Source organism: Channa argus, chromosome 19 (assembly GCF_033026475.1).
Source record: "Channa argus isolate prfri chromosome 19, Channa argus male v1.0, whole genome shotgun sequence".
Classification (NCBI taxonomy): Eukaryota; Metazoa; Chordata; class Actinopteri; order Anabantiformes; family Channidae; genus Channa; species Channa argus.
The window spans coordinates 8,366,442-8,390,905 of record NC_090215.1 but is presented as its reverse complement, the minus strand read 5'-3'; the positions used below and the strand labels follow the sequence as shown (position 1 = coordinate 8,390,905).

Here is a 24,464-nt window from a genome sequence, read left to right as displayed (position 1 = left end):
GAGAATAAAGAAGTAACATAAAATGCTATTTATGAGAGAACCGCCTACCCATAACCCCCCCAACCCTAAATCTGACCTTCCAATCAATTTAAATGTCCCTGAGAAAGACTGAAATTTCTGCTTGAGGATAAATAGCAATAAAATGTATAAATGTTTAAAGCAACCACACTGCAAATATAAGAAAGTTAATAGTATATGGCCTTGTATTTCGCATGCCTTACTTAAGGAGAATTGCATATTGTTGCAAGTACGATGGCAAAAGGGAAATTGAGAGACCTGAGAACACCTGAGTGGGAAAATACATCTATATATGATGCTCATGATTAGCAATTTAAACAGAGTTATTTGTACATGGAGGAGCCCGAATTACAAATATCTGGGAAGAATTTCTCAGTTCCTGGCACTGATGAAAATTCCTGTACGGTAAGAGAAAATGGTTTATCTGCAATAATTCGATGTGTTGAAGTTCACCAAACTGTCAAGTAAAATCTACTGTTGCTAAGGGATCTTAACTTGAAGTATTCTTCTACTTGTTGTCTGTGCAGTGGCTTCAGAAAATATTGATACCCATTCACAGTTTGAACACTTTACTGTGTTGTATCTTTTCTTTTCAATTGATAAAATTGCCATTTTGCCTTTTAATTTACATTCAATCACCTATCATGTCTCGATTGTGTTGTTTCAAAAACAAATAAAGTATGTATTCAAGTATGTCCATATAATAAGATTTCAGTCCATATTCCTGCATTATGTCCATAATATACACATTGTGTATATTAGAGTGGTTGTCTAGCCAAAGGACGTGGGTCACTCGAAAATCACTGTAGGGTTCAATTCTGAAGGCTCTGTAGAGATGTAAGAAACTGCTGGAAAGATGAGCATCTCAGGGACAGGAAAAAGGGTCAGAAGTGAAACAAAGATGAACCTTTTTCAGTGGGCACACAACCTGAGACTGATAGAACTGTTTACCTTTCAGCATTACAATGAGCCACTGAATTTGGGAAATCGAAACTCAGTTACAAATTTGAATTTAATAAAAATTGCTGACTCCCAGGTACCCATAACAAAAACTGATTCTGCCTATGATTTTAAAACAATGGCTACATATCTGCAAGGACGTACAAACTACAGTATCTGCCAGGAGGACCTGTCTACATGACAATGCTGGGCATCAAGGAAATAGCATGTAAATTTAATTAGTTCCTTCCCAGCTCAAGAGTATGGTTCCATCTTTCAGGAACAATCAGTAAAAGGCTTTGCACTTCCCTTTGACACACCTACACAAACAAACCAAACACACTTTTAAAAAACCAACCTCTAAGTCACCAAGTCTTTTTCTTGTAAAAGTAAACCACAATATTTAAATACACAATTGCAAAATCTTAAAAGAAACTGGTGCAAATTTGCTCACTACTACCATCTATGGTCTGGGCACAGGGATACCCAACTACATGGCAGTAATGAAGACATGTGCACCAGAATAGGGAAAAGGCTCAACAATAAACAACAATATTTTTTATTATCTAAATATTACATCTTTTTCTAATTAACTTATTTCAAAATTAAAACAGGGAATCAATAACAGTCGGATTGGATAACCAGAATCAGAATTTATCCCGTGAGTTCAGTGTCGCCACAGCGGATGATTGTCCGCATGTTGATTTGGCACCGTTTTTATGCCGGATGCCCTTCCTGAAGCAACCTTCCCCAATTTCTACCGGGCTTGGACCGGCACTGCACAGGTGGGAATGGGAATAGGCTGTTAAAATCAGAATATGAAACAAAATGTATCAAATTTAACAGATACCCAACCCTATATGTCATGCAGCCAAGCCAAGGCTGGCGTGGATGGAGGACAAATCCCCGAATCTTAAGTGGTCCACGCAAAGGCCAGACTTGAACATATTTGGAAAGACTGATGACAACAGTACATTGATACTTCCTATTCAATCTGAAGAACAGAATAAACTCATCAAACCCAGGCATGCAAAGCTTGAGGATTTATACAGTACAGATATCTAATTACTTTTGTGAAAATGTAAAATTTAAAATCTGTTTAAATTTTTTATAAATTTCTATATATTTCTAAATATAAGTTTTCTAAACACATGTTTTCTCTTTGTAATTGGGTTTTACTGGTTTGGACTCGTGGAGAGAAGGAACATTAAAAAAATGAAAATGACATCTTCAAAATAAAGTGTGGAAAAATCGCAGGAATCTGAATACTTTCTGAAGCAACTGAATAATTCATTGTCCACTGCCAGCAACTCAACAAAAGTCCCTCATCATTTTTCATTCCTGAATAACTTTTTGGTTTTGTAGTTTTCTGCAGTCCATACGAAATTCACTTGGATTTTAATATGAAAACAACCAATAACAGTAACCTGTTTGGTATATTGTTAAGTTGAAAGCAAACATTTTGTTTTCAGATGCGCTCCATAACAAAGGGATGACTCAGGAGGAGCTCGGCATTAATAAAAACGCTGAATATTAGGACAGAGTATATAAAATTTGCACTGACATGAGCCTTATTCGGAACAAGCACAACGTGTAGCAAGACAGAAAACCTGCCTTTGTTAGCTCAGGGACTGTGAAATGAAATCGAATAATGTGGACAGCGGGAGCTAAGGCTCGACTGTGGATGTAGCTCTCCAGTGTCAACACACATCAATAAACAACTTAATAAAACGCCCATGGTCAAAGCATTATTTCAGATGTCGTTCTTCTATCAGACATGCTAAAATCACTCCCAGCTAAAACCTCACTCTGCGTCTTCCTTAGAAATCATACACAATGTAATTATTTAAATGGCTGCTGTGAGTTAGCCGTCAGCATTTAGCACGACATTACCATTCTCATTCAAAAGCACCTCCTACCTTGTGACTTGTCTTCTTCTTGACCTTTTGCTGCCTCTAAACTCTGACGTAATTCTGTCTCTTCCTCCGTACTTTCATCTCCTCACTGAATCAACTGGACACAAATCTGCACAAGCATGAACCCTACACAAACCAAGGCAATAAAATAAGATGGTTTGATCCATACAGTAAACCGGCCTTATCTCTACCCGTCTCTTCCATCATTTCTACCAGGTCCTTTTCTACAGGTGTGAGAGAGGATTTGATTGACAGGGGGAAGTGGCCTAGGCAATTCTCAGCTGATAAGGATCCGTGTGTGCTGCTGATGGGCTGTCTGCTGATCCACACACAGGCAGGTGTGACATTTATATCACTGAGCTGGCCTCAAGCTTTTAAGATAGAAACACCTGTGTGTGTATGTGTGTGTTTCGTGGAGGGGTGGGGTGGGAGGGGGGTCAGGGATTACCCAAGATCTAGTGAATGAGAAAAGTACAGAAAAGTAATATGAGTTTTGGAAAGTAGCTGAAGCGGGGAAATCATATTTTATACCAGAATTCATTTACTTTGCTTTGCTCTTCATACTCCGCACACCTCTTCAGTCCTAGTTATCTTAATACAATAATAAAAGAATCCAGCTTACTACACAAATCGTTGCTTCTCTCCGATTGGTCAGAAGGGCGAGCCTCTCTCTCGAAGCAATTTTTGGAGGGCAGCATCTTTGCATTTCTGACATTGCTGTTTAATCCCTCTGTGTCATGGGAGGCTTTCATTGCACCTCTCCACATTAAGATAAGGGATGAAGCATATTTCTATTGCACACACATCCAGTTGAGGAATAGAAGCAAGGCTAATCTCACTAAATTCCATTGCACAAACAAGAAATGAAAATCAGCAGCATAATATTACTTTGGATATCCCAAAAACCAAGCAGAGGTTGTCCTCGAGGATGGATATCCAGTTTGTGGAGGCAAAGATGCTGCCAAAGGAGAAATGCAGGGAATTCAAGAACACCATCCCTGCGTGCAGTTCATGTGTCTCATTTATAAATGTATTATCTAAGGAAGAAACATGTGGACGTTTAAACACTGATCTTTTATAGCACAGATTTTTCCTGACTCTGGGACTCATCTATTTAAAAACATAGCAAACAAGTGACTGCATTCTCACTATTTCACTCATCATTCAATGAATGGAAAAAAACAATGATCAGAATAATTTATAATAAAAAAAGCATTACTTGGAGTTTTATAAAAACATTGTTCAAAAGAGCTCCACCTCTTCCAACCACACCAGTACAATCCTGGTTTTACATTAATGCACAAGTAATAATAATCTAATCATATGTAATGTGCCCTGGAGGGGACATTTTTCTGTATTGAGTATGTTTATATATATATTTGTAATAATACCTTTGTGACATACTTTAGGTAGGATAACAATTCAGGACTTTGCAGTGTATCCGAGTATCTTAGAGTAGCCTAGCCTTGATAATGTGTGTTTATGTGTTGAATTCCTTAGTCTAAGCAGTTTGAAATGCAGCAATCTGAGGCTTGACTTCGACTCAAACACTAAAGACTTGAGCAGTGACTTGTTATCAAGCTGTTGCTTCAATTGTAACATTGTTATAATTGTTATATCAGATTTCAGTGGTGTTAAAGTTCTCAGAATTAAATTTCTCTATTTCTCTCATAATCAAATCTTCGAAAAGCCAACTTTGGTCTTTTTGCAGGGACAGGATGCAACAAACAGCAGCCATTACTTTCCTGGTCGGTAGGTGGAGTACATTGGCAGGAGCTGCAGAACAGCAGGTCTGAAAAGTGCTGGCTGCGATTCCACAATTGGATATTTGGCTGGACAAGATTTCAGGTGTTTCACATCAATGATACCATGTGTCCTTTTAAGGACACACAATAGCATGATATGTGCATTAAAAGAGCAAACATGACATAAACACAGACATACTTGCACATTCTGACATACACATCAGTCGCAGGTGTTTGTGTCTTCAAACATCAAACACATCGTTTTCCACTTGACCAGCCAGAAAGAAAATTCTATGTTGCCGTGCAGACAGACAAAGATACTGTACCTCCTTTCTTCTTGCCACCTATCATGTCATTATGCCACATCTTTTTTTTCTTTTTCTATCACACTTCCACTTAACATGTGAATTTTCATGAAGAAACCTCATACTCATAATAACAGTCGCGTCCGCGCACGCATACACACTACACAGATGAACAAACGTGCACGCTTTCACACTCAGTCCTACATGCACGAGCCAACTCTAAGCTGATTTTTCGCACAGGGAAATCAAGATGATCTGTGCTGCAGCTATGGCTTCTCTTTGATGCTCAATTAACTCTGGCAGACCAAGCTAGCTGAGCCAGTTATTAATTCAGCTTAGCAAGTACAGTGTGGCAGGCACAGACGTGATGTCATGGCTAAGCAACCATAGACATACTGCTCTCCCTGTAGGTCTTGAACTAAACACATACCATTAGGTTTTAATATGGAAGATCTTAATCTCTGACACTAGAAAATATAACATGGTAAAATTCCTCATCACATGCTGCTGTGCTGTATGTTCTTCACACATCTCTGCCACTTCTTGCATTTGATGATTCTGAGTCTCACGCTCAGTCTCCCTGCTTCTTCTTCTTCTCACAACTAGTAATAAGACTCCCTCGCTCCCCGTTAAGCTCTGTCACTACTTCTTCATTTTTCACTCCTACATCTTTCACTTTACACCCCATCTCCTGCATCTTTTTCACTATAGCCCTTCTTTTCTTCCTCTGTGTGCAATTTGTTACATCACGTGTTTCCCTTTCTCTCCTTATTTCTACCCTTCTACCTTCCTTTGTTTCCCCCCACTTTAAAGGCTGAAAGGAAAGAGGGAGGATAATGGAGTGAGGGGAGAGGAGAAGGGCAGTGGGCTGACAGAGGGAGTCCCATCTGCAGCGAGCTCATTAGACGGTGGGAGAGAATCTGTGGTAAAAAAACACTAGTAGACATCGACACACTCACACACACACACACACACATATACACACACCTCTCTCTCTCTGTCTGTCTGCATGTCTGTCCTTTTCATACACACATATTGCTGCCTTAATGGACTCATTCCAACACTGACTCATCTAGCTGACATGACTACCTCCTCTTAGTCCGTTTCGTCTTCCCCCTGAACTCCTCAGACTCACTTACATTAATCACTGCACTATACAATACAAAGAAATTGGTGAATGGCTTCACCTATCACCACCCTACAGTACTATGATGCCATATATTTTTACTACATGTGGCATTAGGGAAAATTGAGTCATAAATCCAATGGGTTGTTAAAATTCAACAACTTTCCTTCCTCTCTCTCTCTCGCTTTACAATGAAAGAGAAGCTACTACAATCAACCAGTTTGATGTGCATGGATTTTCTGGGTTGCCAAAAGGTAAACTTTGTCGTACTGCCTCACTTGCCTTCATAGAGGTCAAAGGATCAGTGACAAACCAACATTTGTTGAGCCATGAAGAATTTCGTGTCCGACTCAAGGACACTGGAGTGATAAAATGGGGCCTTGACTAACTCATTGAGTTGAAGATTGGCTTATTCTAAGATGGCCACATACGAACACAACAATTGCCTGTCAAGTGGGAATCAATCAACCCCGTCAATCATGCTCAGTCAGATGTGTCTAATGATGAAAGGTGGAAAAAGATTATGTATTAGTTTCACATGAACTGAATTAATATGCAATGACATGATCTAAGCATGTGGTGTGTTGAAACGCCCGTTGGGTAGTAAAGTCATTATTGTCAGCCATTATTGCATTGCAGTTACTAATCCCAAAACTTCATTGCTTTGTTATTTTGGGGGTCAGCTTATTGCTGTTGTATTTGGAGTTTTAGGAAAGGCTGCTAATGAACTCAAGTGTTCAAGGAACAGACTGGTTAAGGACCTGCAGTCACCAGGGACATGCTAGCTGTGGATAACTGCCAGAAAACTTCAAACCACAGGTGAGCTTATTGTTTAAGCACAACCTATTGTTTTTAGTTTTTGAACGTTAAATATTGAGGCAGCTTGTGGGTGTGAAGGACTTGGAGTTGTTAAAAAGGTCCCACTGGGTAACAAAAGTAATGTAACTAGTACTCTGGTGAGGAATAGCACTGCTAACAACCAGTTAACCAGGAATTTCTCATATTTATATGATTAATTTTTTTATCTTTTACTTTTAGTTTAGTTCATATTCCAGATAAGTCTGCATTTTGTTTAAAGAGAGAATGTAAGGACTTCTCTTAAAAGGTGCTGGATATGAAATAAACCCACCGATCATCTCGCTGGCAGCAGTGATTGGGCAAACAGCAAATTTATTTCATTCTTGTTAATATTAGTAAAGAAAAAAAGGATAATTAGTTTAACTCCTCTGGACATGCGGACATATCCCTATAATAAAGTCATGTTGTGTGCACTGAACAGAGGGAGAGAAGAGTAATATTATAAGTTTAATGTTGTGTAACCTGTCTGTAATTTTGTGACAATTCCACTGTAATGGGAACATTGTAAAATTGCCCATTAGCAGTAGCACATCAGTATTTTTTATGTCATTAAACAAGCTCATAAGTATCTACTCACCAGCGTGAGCATGTTCAGCATTATCACGTAGACGTAATCACTATAAAAGGATGTGTATAGCCTACGTTCATAAAATTGTTTTTGTGTATATAAGGAGAAAAAGTCAGAGGAAGAGCTTCACCTAACGTTATCAATAGATGTCAAATGAAAGACCCTCGATTCTTGTGCCAACAATAACACTAACAATAGCTTTTCCTCACCTCATATTGACTAATGAGGAACATCAGATGTTGCCCCTCGGCTTTTGTCACACATCAAAGAGGGACCATCTTTTGCCACTGGGTCCCGTAGTCCCCCCGTAGGAAAGTCTTTCGTGTTTTCCACAGTCATCTAGATCTAATCTGTTTATTTTCTTAAAAACAAATGAAGACAACCTGCTTTTGATGAGCCATAGATTACACTCTTATTTCAGGGACAGTTGAGTTGTTACATGTTATCTGAATGTATAGTGTGACACCACGGGAAGAGTCACACCACTCCAGGTATTGCAGGTGTTCTACAGTCTCTGTGCTCATCATTAGGGCGTCTTTAGCAGAAGTCTCATCCCACTCAAAGATTCCTGTCTCGTTATCAAATTAAAATTAAGCCAGCCAGATCAGATGTCATTGATTTCTATGAAATTATTGTTCTCACTGCCAGGCTTCGGTAGCCCAATTACAAAAGCGTTGTCAAACAGAACGATCCTAGTTTACAGCATGAATAAATTATTCTGAAGCCAATGTGTCCACGCAATTGACCAAATACCCAAACATCAAAACACACATTTGACAGGGGAGGTCCCACCTTGTACCTTGATTCCAATTTTTACTCATTTCACATGTCAAGAATTGTTTTTGATACAGAACAGAAAGTAGACACAGCCTTTTCCATCTATCATAAGCATGTCACTCATGCACGAATGACACAGTCTGACAGTCACAGAATGGTATTTGATCTGCCTCCGATGCACTAAACCATAACCAACTTTCACTTTCTGATTATACAAAAATCTAATTCCTAACAGTATTTTTAAATCCTCTCTGACCCTGCTCTGCCACAGGGAGGATAATTATAATTCAAACTCTTCCCTTCTCATCAGCATTACTCTGTGAGGCTATAGCCAGGCCAGCTCATCCCAGCAGCTCTTTGGACTGTCGTCAGCACTCTATCCTGTGGACGCCTGCCAGTGGCCCCTCCATCCGATCAATCGGCACCGGCGGCTAGCTTTCTCTCTCCGTCTCCTGGCTACCACAGTATAAAGACTGTTCTGTTCTGCCGGCGCAGCACAGTGATTAGGCATTAGGCCTGCACAGATGTGTGAATTAGCTTAATCTGTGTCCGCGATGAAGGACGAGGCTTTTCTTGCCCACTGGAGACATTCACTGGATATAAAAGGAGCTAATCTTTAGGAAATTTAGAAAGTGTGTGTGTGTGTGTGTGTGTAACAGTGATTGCACAAGAATGGCTGAGACAGTTCTCACAGTGATAGGTCAGTTTTTTATGTGCTGCATATCCATCAAATGTTAAACCAAAAGAAGTGAGGATTTTAAAGATGTGTGTGCAAGTACAGTGTTGTACTGTAATCACTTAAAGTACTGGAAAAGTGGATAAAACACTGAGCAGTGGTTGTCAGTGGAAGACAAGGGAGGAAGAGAAAATCTATATCACTATACTGATGCACCAGAGGTCAGTTCAAGGGGAATTACATGGGGTTGTATTTGCCTTGCTTTTCAGTTGCTTACCTGGCCACCAAGGAAGCTGCCTAACCTGCAAATTTAAACCCACTAAATGTAAAGTTTTAAACTTACAAAAGCTACCCACAGACCAAAGACACAGGTTTTAAGCATACAGTATACAGTACATACAGTAATACCCTTCCCATTTTGTACATCTGTGCCTCTGCTGTCCATAGTACTTGTCTAAATCTGACGTGCAGTAGGCTGCCCGTGTACCCACAGCATGCATAACAGCAGTCCAGCCCAGCCCCGCTCCTCCTCCTCCTCCTCTTTCTCCCCCACATCATCTGCTGGATATATTGCACGCCCTTGACAAACTGCCGGTGCACAATTCCACTCATCCAAAGGGCTACTGATCACTCACAGGCACGGCTCTGGGAGAGGTATGGAGTCTGTACCTGACATTCCTATCTTTATCTATTCCCGTCACCTGTCACAGCACAGACCAGCCACAGACATAAGGCAACTCAGAAGTGGACACTGTACAGGGCACAGAGTTTTGCTCTAATAATAAATGTGAACCACGGTGTATTATACCATCTGGTGTAAATAAAGAGAGCTTAAGTTCTGGGAGTTGTCAAAGCAAAAACTATTAGTATTGTGGCCAGGAGGAGAAACTGCACACCTTTTGTTTACATGGTGTTTTCACCCTTTTGGACACTTTCACGCACAACGATTTCAAGTCAGCAAGAGCCAAACACATCTGTTGAGCGTTTCGTGATCTGTGCACAGCAGCACGCCTGTTTCTGACACACGCTTCGCAGAAAGCTTGTACTAAAAAAGAATGATCCAAAAATTATCCCGCGTGCGTTATCCGGAAGTCCTTCTGTGCTCCTAGCACTCTGATTCCACTAACAATAACCGCCTGAACGCACAGGCCCTTCAGGACGTCTACATCAGGTAAGTGGAGGCGATAACTTACCGAAAATGAGGTCCTGGCCAATGTCCGCGACCGGCTTCTCCTCGTTTCCCTTCTGCCCCGGGTCTCTCTCTCTCTCTTTCAAGTCAATCCGCTGTGTTCACAGATCAGATCGGAACGGAGCGGTGCGCCTTGTCGCTGCGTCCTGCGTCCAGAGTTGCCGGGAATAGAGCGACCATTTGCCGGGATGCTGGACCGGGGGTGCGAGGCTGAGGCATCCGCGGGGAAGAGGAGAGGGATGTGTAAGAGACGGATGAGAGGGAGGGGTGAGCACAGGTGGAGGAGGAAGAGGCGAGGCACTGGGTATGAAAGCGAGAAAGAAAGAAAGAGAGAGGAAGAGAGAGGAGAGCAGCAAAGCACTGCAGCGACGGGGAGGCAACAGCACCGGTGAGGAGGCAGACAGCCGCTCTGTCTCGCGCTCGCTCGCGCACGTACGCGAGCACGTGCGGCAATCGCAAACTTGGAAAGATGAGGAGCGCCACCTTAAGGTGACATGTCGGGGAGGAGGAAATGGGGAGCTGCCCACAGTCAATGTGCATCAAGCCCGCAAATTCACGCCGTGATTTCTTAGGTTGGTATGTTAGAGCGCTGGAGGGCGTCAGTGCAGCTCCACAGGACACCGTCAGGTCTAAAGCTGCTGTGTGCATGTCATGGCTTAGTGTCATACAGAAAGTCATCCATGGCACTAATTAGTCCCTTGTTACCCCCCCGCCCCGCCCCGCCCCCACCCTTCAAACGTAAACATGTTTTCCCCTGAGACATACCCAAACCGTAACAATCCCCCCAATCACCAGATGCTAACACCAGCTCTAAGCGTGAACCAATGCTTAAACCTGAATTTAAGAAAAACGACTCAATCCAAAAATCCGATAATATTTTCTCCAATCCAATATCTTCTGCTACCACCTCCACCCAAGTTAACATACCCTCCCAACACACAACCCCTCTTCACTCCTACACACTCCATGGTAACCAGATCCCTATGGAGTCATGATGATGATAAAATCACACAACCTATACTCCATCATCTCTCTACCCCCCTTCTCTGTATCCAGGTTCCCTAAGGTTAAGAATTGCACAGTATTTCAAATATGTGGCTCTATTACATGTTCTGCACATCAGTCCTGTTTTAAGTGACTGGCCTTTGTCTTTGTCTGATTATGTTATATTATAATGTGTAAATTGTACTTTTTATAGCACTAATACTATGTACCATACAATATACCATAGCAACATTTACGATTACTGTAAGTATAGTAGGAGAATCCATTATCTTTCTTTCAATAACCTTTTACTTCAATGTGTATAAATATATCATTCTTCTTCTATCCTTGCTGTTTGGGATTTTTAAAAGAAAAATGTAAATTTCCATTTAAATAAAAGGCTTTAGATTCTGTTTAGTAGAAATTGCTTAGAGTCAGAAAGTTATTTACTGTGTAAATGTACAGAGAATGCAATGATTTACACATCATTTAATGCAGTGTATCAAGTTTGATTTACTTTTTTTGTAGATCTTTGCTAATTTTGAAAACAATTAACACAAATATTTGGGACCTGAGCAAGTTTACCACTGTATAGCATCACTTCTTCTTTAAACAACCCATTCTTAATAGGTTTCCAGCAGCTTAACAGTTAACACAGCTTTTTTTGTTAAATTTTCATTTTATAATGCTCCAAATGTTTTCAATGGCTGACAGGACTGGGCTGCAGACAGGCCAGATTAGCACTTGTTCTCTGTTATTATGGAATCACGCTGCCATGTTGCAGAATGTGGTTTGACTTTGTCATGCTTGAATAAGCCAGACCTTACCTGAATGTTGTATGAATGGCAGCATCTGTTGTTCCAAACCCTGTATATATATTGTTTAGCATTAATGGTGCCTTCGCAGATGTGCAAGTTAGTCCCGCTGTGTGCATTAAAGCTGCATTAATGCTGGCACAGATGTTGCTTTTAGAAGTAGAAACCGATAAGTCTCCTCTTTAGCATGGAGGACGCAATTTTTATAATATCTAAAATAAGGTTTTTACAGGACAGTCAGGACCTCAGGCTCAAAGAAGATGACAGTGTTTCAGGACTGTAGATTACATAAGATTACATGCAAGCTCACTGATTTCCACTACACTATCATGTCTGGTTTAACTGTTGAGGGCCAATCAGGACTGGATGTTGACCCTTGTTTACTTAAATATCTCTTGATTCTCTGAATGTTTTGATAACATGAACATTATGTAGATAATGAAATCCCCCAAATCTTTACACTTTTGCTTTGTGTATTGTTATTCTCAATACGTTGAACAAGCATTTATTGCACAAAGTGTTTAACTCTTAGTTCTGAGAGGGTCAGCATCTCTGGGATATTCTTTTTGATTATGACCTGTTGACAGTTTACCTTAGATGTTCCAACAGGTGTTCAATCAGTAATTGGTTGCAAATGATTTGCAATACATTGCTTTCTGTTTTCATTTATATTTTACACAATGTCCCAACTTTTCTGAAAATGGGTTTTCTTATTAAGGTGGTAAGATAAAAGAAATTCTTTGCTGAATGAAACCAAACAAAGAAAAGAACCTAATGATCCGCTGCAGAGTGCAGGCTAAGAAATTGGAAATTGGGTCGTCAATGTCCACATTTGTAGATACTAAATATAGTTATTTTCAGTATCCAAATAGGCAGGGAGAGAACATGGATTAGCACTAATTTAGTTTCAAATGAGACTAGTAGGCTCGGTGTATTGTGTGATGCTTATCATTTCACTTCCATTTCACTTTTGCCAACACAGTTGGTACTGTAGTACTGGTAATGTACCATGTGTTAACAAGTTAAATTTGCATGTTTAACCATGTTCTATTTCTATTTTGGCAAATGTGTGACAGATACATAATTTGTAATTTAAAAACAGCAGCATATTACCAAAAATAACAATTTCATGAGAAAAAAAGACACTCAAACGCAACTAACACCCTTCTGTATATACTGCACATACATTGTAGCATGTGGAATTGTTTTTGTTTGTTATTCTAATCATGCACATATGGATAAAAGCAGATATTTTTTGGTTGATTATCTTCCCAAAATGTAATTGCTTTACAGTGGAAAGGTAATTAGCCCTGAAAAATACTGAAATCATTCCCATAATGCAAATTAGTTTCGTTTATTCTTCTATATATCTACCAGCTGTTTTAGCTTGTTTATAGACAGGGTACTGGTTTCTATAAAATGTATAAAAGTCGGTGAAACTAAATTAGAACAACATAGTAGAGGGGAAACCACTAGATGGTGCCACTAAACTGAGACGCCACCTCATATGTGATAAAACCTACCAGATTCTAGCCTTAACTTTTCCCTTTTCCTATTCAGAACTCATCATGTTTATATAGTTTATTCACAACAACTCGATGTTTATTCATTTATTATATTGTGTTTGCATGTTATTCATTGCAAACAGGCTTAAGCTCCCATGGTTCCTACACGTTGCAAGTTCCAGTTATTACAGAGTTGTATAAATAGAAGACATATTTACTCTATGCTGTAACAGAAGAAACATAAAAGGTCCCATGACCTTTATGCATTATGTAAGTGCTCTTTCATTTGGCTGGCATCGTTTTCCTTGGCATGTCTGTGAGCATTTTCAGTGACAGTGAAAACCAAATTTGGTCTTGCTGCGTTTTATGTAACGATCACTGGATGATTCTGAAAGAACTGCAAATAATATAATCTTTATTTTAATGCACATACTGTTGTTAGAGATGCCTGCTTAAAGAGCCATTCGGTGCCTATGTTGCTGGAATATGGTTGACCTATGACTTTGATTACGTACTAGAAAAACAGCCTGGGGACTACTCAAAGTCAAATATACTCAATCACATATGATGATGGAAATTGCATCCATTGCTGCTCTTCCTTTAACAATGAATTTGTGAATATAAAGAAAGTCAAAGTGCATTATGTTTCTAATTTAGATGAAATATTGTAGTTCTCCTACAATGATGTTTGTTCAAACAGCATCCGGTCTAATTTTAGATCTGTGCAGTTTTCACCTCAGGGTTTGGAGGAAGCCCACTGGTAGGTACTTGAAAGTAAATACAAATGGATTCAGCAAAGCAGGGAAGTAAAGAAGTACGATCAGAGAATGTCTTTACAGAAAATTCTAAGGGTTCCAGTAATACACTTTGTGGTCAAATTCCATTCAATTCAATTCAACTTTATTTATATAGCACTAATTCACAAAAAAGTCATCTCAGGGCACTTTACATAATAAAGTCAAGATTGTATGTTGAAACCTAGAGACTGTGCACAGAGAATGTAACATTACGTCCATATGCGATTTTTTTAAACAGCTCAGTCCAGTATGCTGGTTATTATTCTACTGCTTTTTTTTTCAGACTTTCCACCAGATTTATTTTGAATATAGTTTCATAAATGTCCTTCCACTCATGGTTCTGTGGAAGCCAGGAAAATCTCACTCAAACCACACTTGGAAAAGGTTTCTTGACCTTGCTTTGTGCAGGGAGAAACAGTCATATTGAAACTGAAAAAAAAAAACTGCAACAAATACCTCATATTTGAACAATTGATAAAAACATGTTTATTACATAGAGCCATAAATTTAGGGGTCTATGGGACTCTTGGCAGTTCACCTGCTCCATGCTCAGGTGTGTTTAGATCTACATCTAGAGTTGATTTCAATGTGGCATTTGCAAATGGATAAGAAGCAAACCATCAATGAAGCTAAAAAATTTAAAAACAACTCAATCAGAGTGATGGAAAAAAACTGTAAGTGTGGGAAAAAGAAAACTACCAATGACCTATGCTCTACTGGTAATCAAGAAACTGTTTTGGGACTTAAAGTATTTAAAATTAGTTTTTAATTGTTGACCTACACACTCTGTGTAAGTATAAGTTCTAACTTTGGTGGACTACTGTTTAATTTCAACTTCGCTGTGGTGGCATCCAGAGTGAAAAGTTTGAAAACTGTGTCAATATAAAAATGCAGAAGCCGCTACCAGTGAAGTAGTATTACGAGAAGACATCTCTAAGAATGAACAAACTCGTACGAAAAATATGACCAATAATGCTTTCGATGAGTGTTTGATATTGCACAAGTTATAGCAAATTCTGATTTTCAACAAATTTTTTGATTCCACGCCCAGACGTTTCATAAAACCTTTCCATTCACAAAACAAATTGCAACACCATTTATAGGAAATGGTCATGGGAAATGTCATTTTCACCCAAGTATATTAAGCAACACTCTGTTCCGGGACGTGTTTCAAAGTAACATCCTCATGTCAGTCTGTCACTATGAAAAGTGTCATGAGGCATTTGGGTGTGTGCATCAGACCAATTTTTACTGCAAAAGCAATACCGAAGAAATGAATGAATGTCATGGTGTCTACTTCTAAGACTATCTGTTGAGTTCATCTGTGTTCTGCTGACAACAAATTTGTCACAACATTTTATCAGTAAAAATACAGTCAGAAAATCACAGACAGTCTATCCATATCCATAATACTATACAATGCTAATGTTTGGGAGAAGACACGGAACTTAAAAATGTGTTTAACAGCCCTTCAAATAAAGAACACACCCAATAATAACATAACAATAACTTTTATTGAAGAATTAAAATGACAGTAATAATACATGCGATAGCTGCAGATACAGTTACATTATTGCAAGGTATAGGCTTATTGTGATGAAGATTATTTGAGTGGCTGGGGAAATGATGAAGAGAGGATATTGTGAACCTAATCTTACATGTTTGAAGATTCCACAAATTACTTACCAAAAAAGTAGAAATGTTTCACACCTGCAACAGGGTTGCTGTTCGATGAATGGCTCTCACGTCGCTGTTGTCTCATTCCAGTATAAAATTAAATTCCAGTGGATTATTAACACAATGGAAAAGCAACTCTGCAACAAAGCAAAACAGGAAATGCAAAAACTGACAAATAAACCAGTGACTATCTGGATGGTGGGAAACTTAATTTATCAAGGTCACAGCATGTTCCATTAAGTATACAGTGTTTTCTACTAAATTAGTCAAAACACTGTTGTGGTCAGTTAGTGATCCTGTACAAAATCCCAAAACTCCCACAAGAATGTAATAAAAATGTGATTTGTCACTGTATATCTCATTTCTATCCCTAATTCTTCCTAGTTTTCCTCCCATAATTTCCTCCCATAATTCGATTTCAAAATACCTATTTGCTATCAGCTGCTGTAAAAACCCAAACCACCAACATTCCTGCAATAAGTATTAGCTCAGGTGTGGTTTCTGTAACACTACATTTAATTCATTTTTTTTAGAGTTTTCTCCTGCACAAGACCCTGAGCCAAAAATGCAAAATGTTTTGTCATTGTGTGGGCTATTGTGGGGTTTCTCTCATTGTCACTGAAGCATGTTATCAACATTGTTTACAGAAAAAAATGTAATGCCTGGATTAAAAATAAATTCCCGTGTTTGGTCTATGTTATATACAGCAAATGTCTTTTAAAATGTAACTGAAGAGAACCCATGCATCATACATGCTTGTATGAGGCATCAGGACAACCCAGAAATTCTTGACTGTCAGCATGTGCCAAACCTCACCCATCTAAAGCACAAAGTGAGCACAACATCGACTATCGTTTGGAGCACTTCATGCACTCGATCCAAAGTAATCTCCTTTCAAAAATTATAAATAACAAGTGAAAGACAGGCAAGGTTTGTATCAACATCATACATAGAAAAGAAATTATTTAAGACCCTTTGATGTTGTGCACCCCACAAAGAGTTTGAAATGTGAATCACAACGCACCAGGAAACAAGAAGAATCTTGCTGTGAAATCTAATCTCTGTGTTTTATTGCTGTTGTCATGGTTACCCTGGTCTTATCCTGGGTCCCACGAAGCAATGATTCCCCGCAGCACTGTCATAACCTGATGGATGTCTTCAATTACTGCAGACTACAACACTGTAGCACACATTTTAATACTTTATGTGCACGATTTTAATAAGCAAGCAGAATATCAATACTAGGTAATTCTGTTAACTGTATCCTCAATAAAGGATAAAAATAAAAGGATTTTTGCAGCCATTTTCTACAGACAGTTGTTGCTGTTAGTTTTTCAAATATTTGCTGTCCAAAAGTTTGAACAAATTCACAAATTGACATTTTTACAGTATAAGTTTATCTGTGTGACTTCTCCTTCTAGTTGATCCAGATATGCAGCTTTGCAGAAGGAGGATTAAGTCTAATATACAGTAAAAACATCTTTTCAGTAGAAAGTCTGGTTTCCAATACAAATAAAATAATATGCATCTTTCATAATTTACCTAAAAGAGCCGAAGCATCCAAAAAGTCTGTAGCCCTAGTTTTTTTCACTGCTGAAAAACTGAAATTAAACCATTGGAGGATCAATATAGTACTATCATATTTTTTCTGCTATGTAAGAAAATGTCACATCTCACAACATATCACAACGTATATATATATATATATGTGTGTGTGTGTGTGTGTGTGTGTGTGTGTGTGTGTACACATGGATGGCCATAAAGACTGATTACAAGCTATTTATTGCTTTGGCTTAATTTTCAGAGTTGTTATCTCCTTATGTGCATAGTCCTAGATTGGCAAACAAAAAGGTTTTAACTGTTTCCATGCAAAAATAAAGACTAAAGCTGTTTTCTTTCATGTTTGCCCAAAGGTTGAAACAATTTCCATTTACTATTTTTCCGTTTTTCTTTTTAAAACTGATCTACAGTGTTCACATGTATTGTATCCCTACAACCCTTAGGATTTAAAGAAAGATTTTAATTTATAAATACATTGTTTAGGTGCTGAACTATATTAAATGACATCAGTAAGAAAATGGGCCACTTTTGAACATGTTGTGTCTCTTTTTGTTATTTTGTGAGTTCTTGTACTGAACTGAAGTCTTTCAAACAAGTAATATAAATAGTAACTTTCAGAAAATCTGGCCCATGTGCCCCCTAATCTCTTGAGCCCCTGGGTCTGTAACTGGTAGGCCTATTTACTAATGCATCAACACCTACACCCTAACTTCAGGCCTTATAAGAAATAAGTAAATAACAACAAGGTTTTGGTCTAAACTGTCAAGTCCAAATGTTGATGTTGGTGGAGAGCCAAAATTGCACTATCCACCACCACGTAGTTAATAAATCAAAAATAATAGGAGAAACAAGTTAGAACTATCAGACCAAATGTATAGATAGATAGATAGATATATGTGTGTGTGTACCCAGCGACACATATACACATTGTCATCTTTCCACTTGTCAGCACGGTTAAAATTAGCCTCACTATTTCAAACAGTGATCTTTGACCCAAATGTTTTAAATGCCTGTACCTGTTTAGCACAATCTATTATGCAGATTGTTTCCTTAGTAGAGCACTTTTCCGCTATTAAAGTAAAAGACTTGAAGTCGTACTTGTAGTGGACAGTTTTTTTTAGGTCAAAACCCAATCTTTCACTTGAGTAGTGAGTTTATTTACGTACACCTTCTTACACAGTGTATCGAATTTTGCTGTGTAGGGGGCTGCTCAGAGTGGCCATGCTGACCCTGACCCTGACCCTGACCCTGATCAGTGTGCGTGCGTGTGCGTGTGTGTGTGTTTATTGAAATAATATTTACAGTGCTGCAGTATTTCCAGTAAAGTGGGCTTTCACTTCTACAGAGATTTTGAGAAAACACAATAAAACTCATTGACAGAAGTAGCTGACAATGCAACATCCTTTGTCACTGTTATTTCATAAGCTCTGCCATATGAAATAACATGTTTTAATGAGAGATAGCAAGTCCTGTCAGTCACGCTTCCCAAAATTCAAGAAATCTGTCACCATGGTGATTCTCATTCAGATAACTTGAATCACTATAAGCTAAGGAGGAAACTGACTGGAATCTTGTTTATCAGCAACTAAGTAAAGATGTGGGCGGTGAGGATGAAAAAAAATGAAACGTCAACGTGTTTGACCAGAACAGTGAATGTCAGACAGGCAGACATGCTGTGGACAGGAAACTAAATGACCACAGGAATAGAGAAAGCGCCTTCATACGCATTTGTTCTACAGAAGCATTTACTGTAAAGACGATTTTTGTTTTTCTGAACCAGATCCGTTTGAAAAGAATAACTGTTTCCAGCAAACAACCAGCCAAGAGTTATGTCCTGCTGCTGAGACTGTAAAAACAAAAGTGTCCATAACATCAGTCGCACAACATTTAACGCACGCTCTCTCTCTCTCTCTCTTTCTCTCTCCATCCATTATCGTGATGCCTGCAAAGTTCACCCCTCACGTTTTAATACTCTTAATTCATTTGTGAGTAAAGTGAAACCTCAGCTAGTGAGGACGGAAGTAAAATCACATGCTGCGGTTGCGGAGCTGCGTTAAGGCAGGACGTGGGAAAGGACTGTAAAAGCCACGAGAACCGCGGGATCCGTAGGCTTTTCACAGTTTAAGGCCAGAACGTGAGCATGTGAGCAGAAATGAAGACCCACGGCCCGTTTCCAGCCCCAGCCCGCGGTGCAGATGAATGAAGAATGACCAATGGTAAGTAGACAGAGCGTAGTGCATGGAAGCCCCGAAAAGTTGCCTGAAGTGGTGACGCACTGAGTTGAAGGGAGCTTAAAGTCACCAAATCGGAGTCGAATTAAATCCGAATTCGGTGATCGCCAGAGCTGGAGTGATACACGCCAAGTGTGTAGCAGTGGGAAGCAGCCGTAGTGTAGTGTATTCAAAACTTACCGGGAGTCGAGAGACTACACGCGCATCCGCTCCTCTGGCTTCTCCGCCGAGCGACTGCCGGATTTACTGTACGTTGGAGACTGTATGCGTTTGTTTTCCAAAGAGGGGAATTCCGTGTTAATAACTTCCCATTTGCCAGTCAGAAGGAAACTGAAATAGGTTTTAGGATTTACGGGAAGCGACTCCTGATTTAGGTGGAATTGAGAGTCATGGAAGTTGCACCTAAGTCAATGTTTACACCCAGGTTATTTTTACATAACCCATGATGTGTGTGACAGTACTCGTACCCCAGTGTTAGATACTTCACTGGAAGTATTTTTGACTTAGGTGAATAGACATAGGATATATAAAAAAAATAAAAAACGTTTTTAGACTGTGGGTTTTATTTGCTGAGGGGTTCACGTATACGCAGCACAATAATCTTGTGGTTGGTCAAAGTGTAGTTATTTTTATTGACTTTATACACTGTATGAAACTATAGCCCTATATTATTTTTTTATTATTTGCTTTTGCCATGATGTGTACTGGAGTGAGAACTGCTCTATTTACATCTGAAATGTGGTGAATGTTCAAGCAGTAAGATACAGGCTTTAATAAATAAATGTAGATTTATATATGATATTATAGTTTTTGTATTGGTGTTATTTCCATACTAAATAACTAATGTTTTGGATTAGATGACTGACCCCTCCCTCCTCTTCTCTCCCGGTTTCCTTCACACTGTCCTTAAACTCTCAGCCTCTTCTTTGCATTAGTCTCCTTGCTCTTCTGCTTCTACCTCAATCTCTGTCCTGTGACAGCAAAAGGCCCCCTGACGAAATCAAAGACGAATACATGGCAATTGTGCAAACTGATCTGGATAACACCGTAAGCCACCAATTCTGCTTTTCCTTTTCGCCCACACACTGCACACCTTTACTGTCATCCAGTGAGAATCAAGCATAGTAACTCGGCAATGACAACTTAAGGGCTCAATCTTATCTACCTCTGAGTGGAAGTACAAGCTGTACAAAATGACTTTTTCATGAATTACACTGATAAGTTCAACCCAGGTAAGAGCCAGTAATCCCTTAATTATTCCTGATATGAAATCCTATTGCCAAGGAGATGGAAATGCTGCAAAGAGAAGCAGACAAGTTAGAGCAGTTCTTCAAAGCACTAAGACACAGGAGATGTGGATCGCAGCTGCAACAGAAAATTATTTTTACTAGTATATTGCCAAAGATTTCCTTGTAAACCTTGTAGCTGGCAGCTTACATTTCCTGTCAGTGCCGGGAACTGAATCCGATGTATTTGGAAACATATCACTATATACTGTACCTACAAGTTCAGGCAGTTGCTCAAAAGATTCCAGTATAACCATAATGGAGATTACAAAATGACATTTGATCAAGTCATTTTTTTTGATATTGTGTAAAAATGTTTGGAGGCTTCAGCTCTTTTAAGTAAATTATTAAAGATGCACATTATTTTATTTATATTGGAAACCAAAAAGACCCTCTGAAACCTACAAACTACACGCTAATAAACTGGAGCTAGCTTTGGAAAATAAATAGGTTCTGGCATTTAGGCAGATTTCCCAGAGCATTTGAAATGGTAATGGTACTGTGTTTGATCCTAAATGCCTTAAGACACACTGGATACTCAACAAATATTTCCTTGGACATATCACAAAAAAAAAAAAAAAAAAACAAGCTGCAAGATGATGGCCTAATTGGGTCCTTTTGTAAAATCTTTACATGTATCACTAATACTGACTGCTGTCGTGTTCTCATTCATTCAAGAGAGAACATATCACGGCCTTGCTGCAAAACTCATCCTGCACAAAAATTCGCAAGCCACGTAACTGCACGTTGAACATCACAGTAAGTATTACTTTGTATTTGAAGGTGAACTGCCCTAAAGTAGCATAAAGTAGCAATAGGAATATCTACCCAGCAGCCTTTGGCCAACTGTGGAATGCTTTGTTTTCTGCACAATCAGCTGTTAAGTGGCTACAGAAAGCAGTCTCAATTTTTGCCAACTGTTCCTGAGAACTAATATACCTCTACTCTGCAGAATGTTGTGGGCAACTTGCACAGCCTAACCTGCAAAATGAGGAAATTAGATCTTTTCCACACAAAGAGATTGGTCAGCTCTCTCCTAGCCTCAGTACGTTGTACTTGTCCTGAGAAACCGGTAAGTTTAGGCACTTTTATTGGTTAAGAAAGTTCTTCTTTCAGTTTCTCTGTATGTGATTTGGGATATTCTTTAATTGACCAAGACATAGGAATGTTGGCAAGCTGAACCATTTCCTTCTGCCACATAGTGGGTGACTCACTGATAGCGTACATAGCTGCTTGGCGATGTAGGTATAACCAAACATGAGTCCATTTCTTTGATTTTTTTAAATTAACTTGGTGCCAGGCAAGTTGAACAAAGTTCAAACTGTACATGCAGAGTTGCATTTTCAACACAAGGCCAAATGGTAGGAGACACCATTCATAATAATATCCCCAAAATTCAGGATCATGAAGCACAAATCAGAACTGAATACGTATTTTCCTAAAAGCTTGTAAGAAACCATGGCCTCCGTACTAATTATGTACTGTTTACCTGTCCTTTGTTTGGAACAGTGGAGTATCAAAATAAAATTTGATGACTCAGAGACTGACTCATACAGCAATGCAAATCAGAGCCTCCTGAGAGCCTCAGGCCTCACCAGACTGGCACAGGTTAAAAACCCTGGCTCACATTGGAACATGGTTGCTTTTGAACTTTTTTCAGAAACTCCCACACTTTTGATACCTGAAGTGTACTTTGATCAAAGCACAATAGTATCTGCCCGTAGCAGTTGAGAGTCAGACTTTGATTTACTGACCTTGGTTCAGTTTACGTAAGTTATACTGTAGTTATACTTGCAGTTACAGAGAATATTGAAAATGCACATTACAGTTTAGCATTATATATAGCGTTCAGAAAATATTCTTACCCACTCGCTTTATGCACATTTAACTGTGTTGTAAATTTATTTTAAAACAGAAAGATGGATGGATGACTTTGCAACTAAATTCAAAATCAAAACCTGAAATCTCTCAGATCCTTTATTCAGTACTTCATTAAAGCCCCTTTTAAATAAATTACAGCTTTGAGTCTGCAAAGGTTTACAAGCTTCTCACACATGGATTTTTGCACTTTATCCCATTCTTGCTGGCAGATCCTCATAACAAATCCTCTCAAGCTCCGTCCCCAACTGGATGAGAAATGTGTGTAAACTACAATCTCCAAGTTTCTCTACACATGTTCTATGATGTTTAAATCTGGGTTTTGGCTGCACCACTCAAGGGCTGTCAAATACTTGTGTTGAAGTCACTCCAGAATTGTCTTGGTGAATCATCACACCAGCCTCAGGTCTTAGGTCTCACGCAGAGCAGGTTTGAAGAACCCTGTGTTTAACAGCTTTGGCTCTTCTCTCAATTCTGACCAGTTTCAATTTGCCTGCTACCAAGAAGCCCACCCATAACATAAAGGCGCCACCACTATGCTTCAATGCAAGGATGGTAGTTCTAGTAATGTTGTTAGACAAATTCCAGTCGATTAGTAAATTGTGTGCTGTGTGAACCAAAATGGGGGTCTATAAATTTAAATGGCTGTAATTCTTACGCTTCCTCCAAGAGTTTCGACCAAACGCTTAAATTAAAGCGGACAGTCAACACTTCGGACATCTTGATGGTTTCATTTTTAATCTACGGTGGTGCTTCACAGAGCCAAAGTGATGAAAACCTGAATGACGTTTAGCCACAGATCAACCTTGACAGGAAAGGGTCTTGAGATTTCAAGTCTGATTTTTGGTTTGGTAATTTGTTTTTTTTTTGGGTAGATTCAAAACACAGAAAAGTGTGTGAAAATGCAGGGGTCTGAATAATTTCTGAAGTTACTGAAGGTCTATCAATTATAGGACTAAACTCATTCAATTCAAATGACAATACTAATTAAAACATTGTATCTGTGTGACCTCTGGTAACTAGACTCAAGAACCCCATGCGAAGAGGAGGAACAGGAGAAGACGAAGGAGGAATGAAACAAAAGAGAATGATACAAAAAAACTGTGCAGAGCCAGCCTATTTCTGTCTACCATGACTGATTGCTATGAGATGCTCAATTCTCTTCTAATGCAACCATGAAACCAAGCTCAAGCACATTATGAAGCAAAAAGAAAAACTTGTTGCTCTTCAGTCCTACATTGGATTATGCAAGAGAAAGCTCCTATGTCATGTAAGCTATCTTGTCAGTGTCTCTCTCTCTTGCGGTTGTTTTGGGTGTGGTATGACTACTGACTCTTCAACTAAGTTTCCATGCTACAGAGAAACAAGCTATTAAGACAGCTGGAGAAGAAATTCCCAAGGCGTCCAACATAATGGACCATCACACACGCGGTGAGCTTAACGCGCACTGCATAGGCGTATGATGCACTGAAAAAAGAAGATCTTCGGTGGGTTAAGGCGCATTCAAAAGAGAAAACTAAAGTGTAAGATCAATTTAAAATTGCTCACGTGCAGCTACAAGCAACTTCATTGTAAAGAAAATGCTATGACATCTACTTGCACTTAGTGATGACC

At 39.1% G+C, this 24,464-nt stretch overlaps 1 protein-coding gene across 5 annotated transcripts in view; it reads right to left on the bottom strand.

Annotated features, from left to right (window-relative positions):
• Positions 1 to 10,561, bottom strand: part of ctnnd2a (catenin (cadherin-associated protein), delta 2a) — a 222,725-nt gene extending 212,164 nt beyond the window's left edge. Inside the window, exon 1 of one of the 5 annotated variants that reach the window (XM_067486635.1) lies at positions 10,122 to 10,561. The gene's annotated coding sequence lies outside the window, so the exon portion shown is untranslated. The remainder of the gene's footprint in view (positions 1 to 10,121) is intronic. The other 4 variants (XM_067486633.1, XM_067486632.1, XM_067486636.1 and 1 more) reach the window with 4 other exon arrangements.
• Positions 10,562 to 24,464: the final 13,903 nt, after the last annotated feature.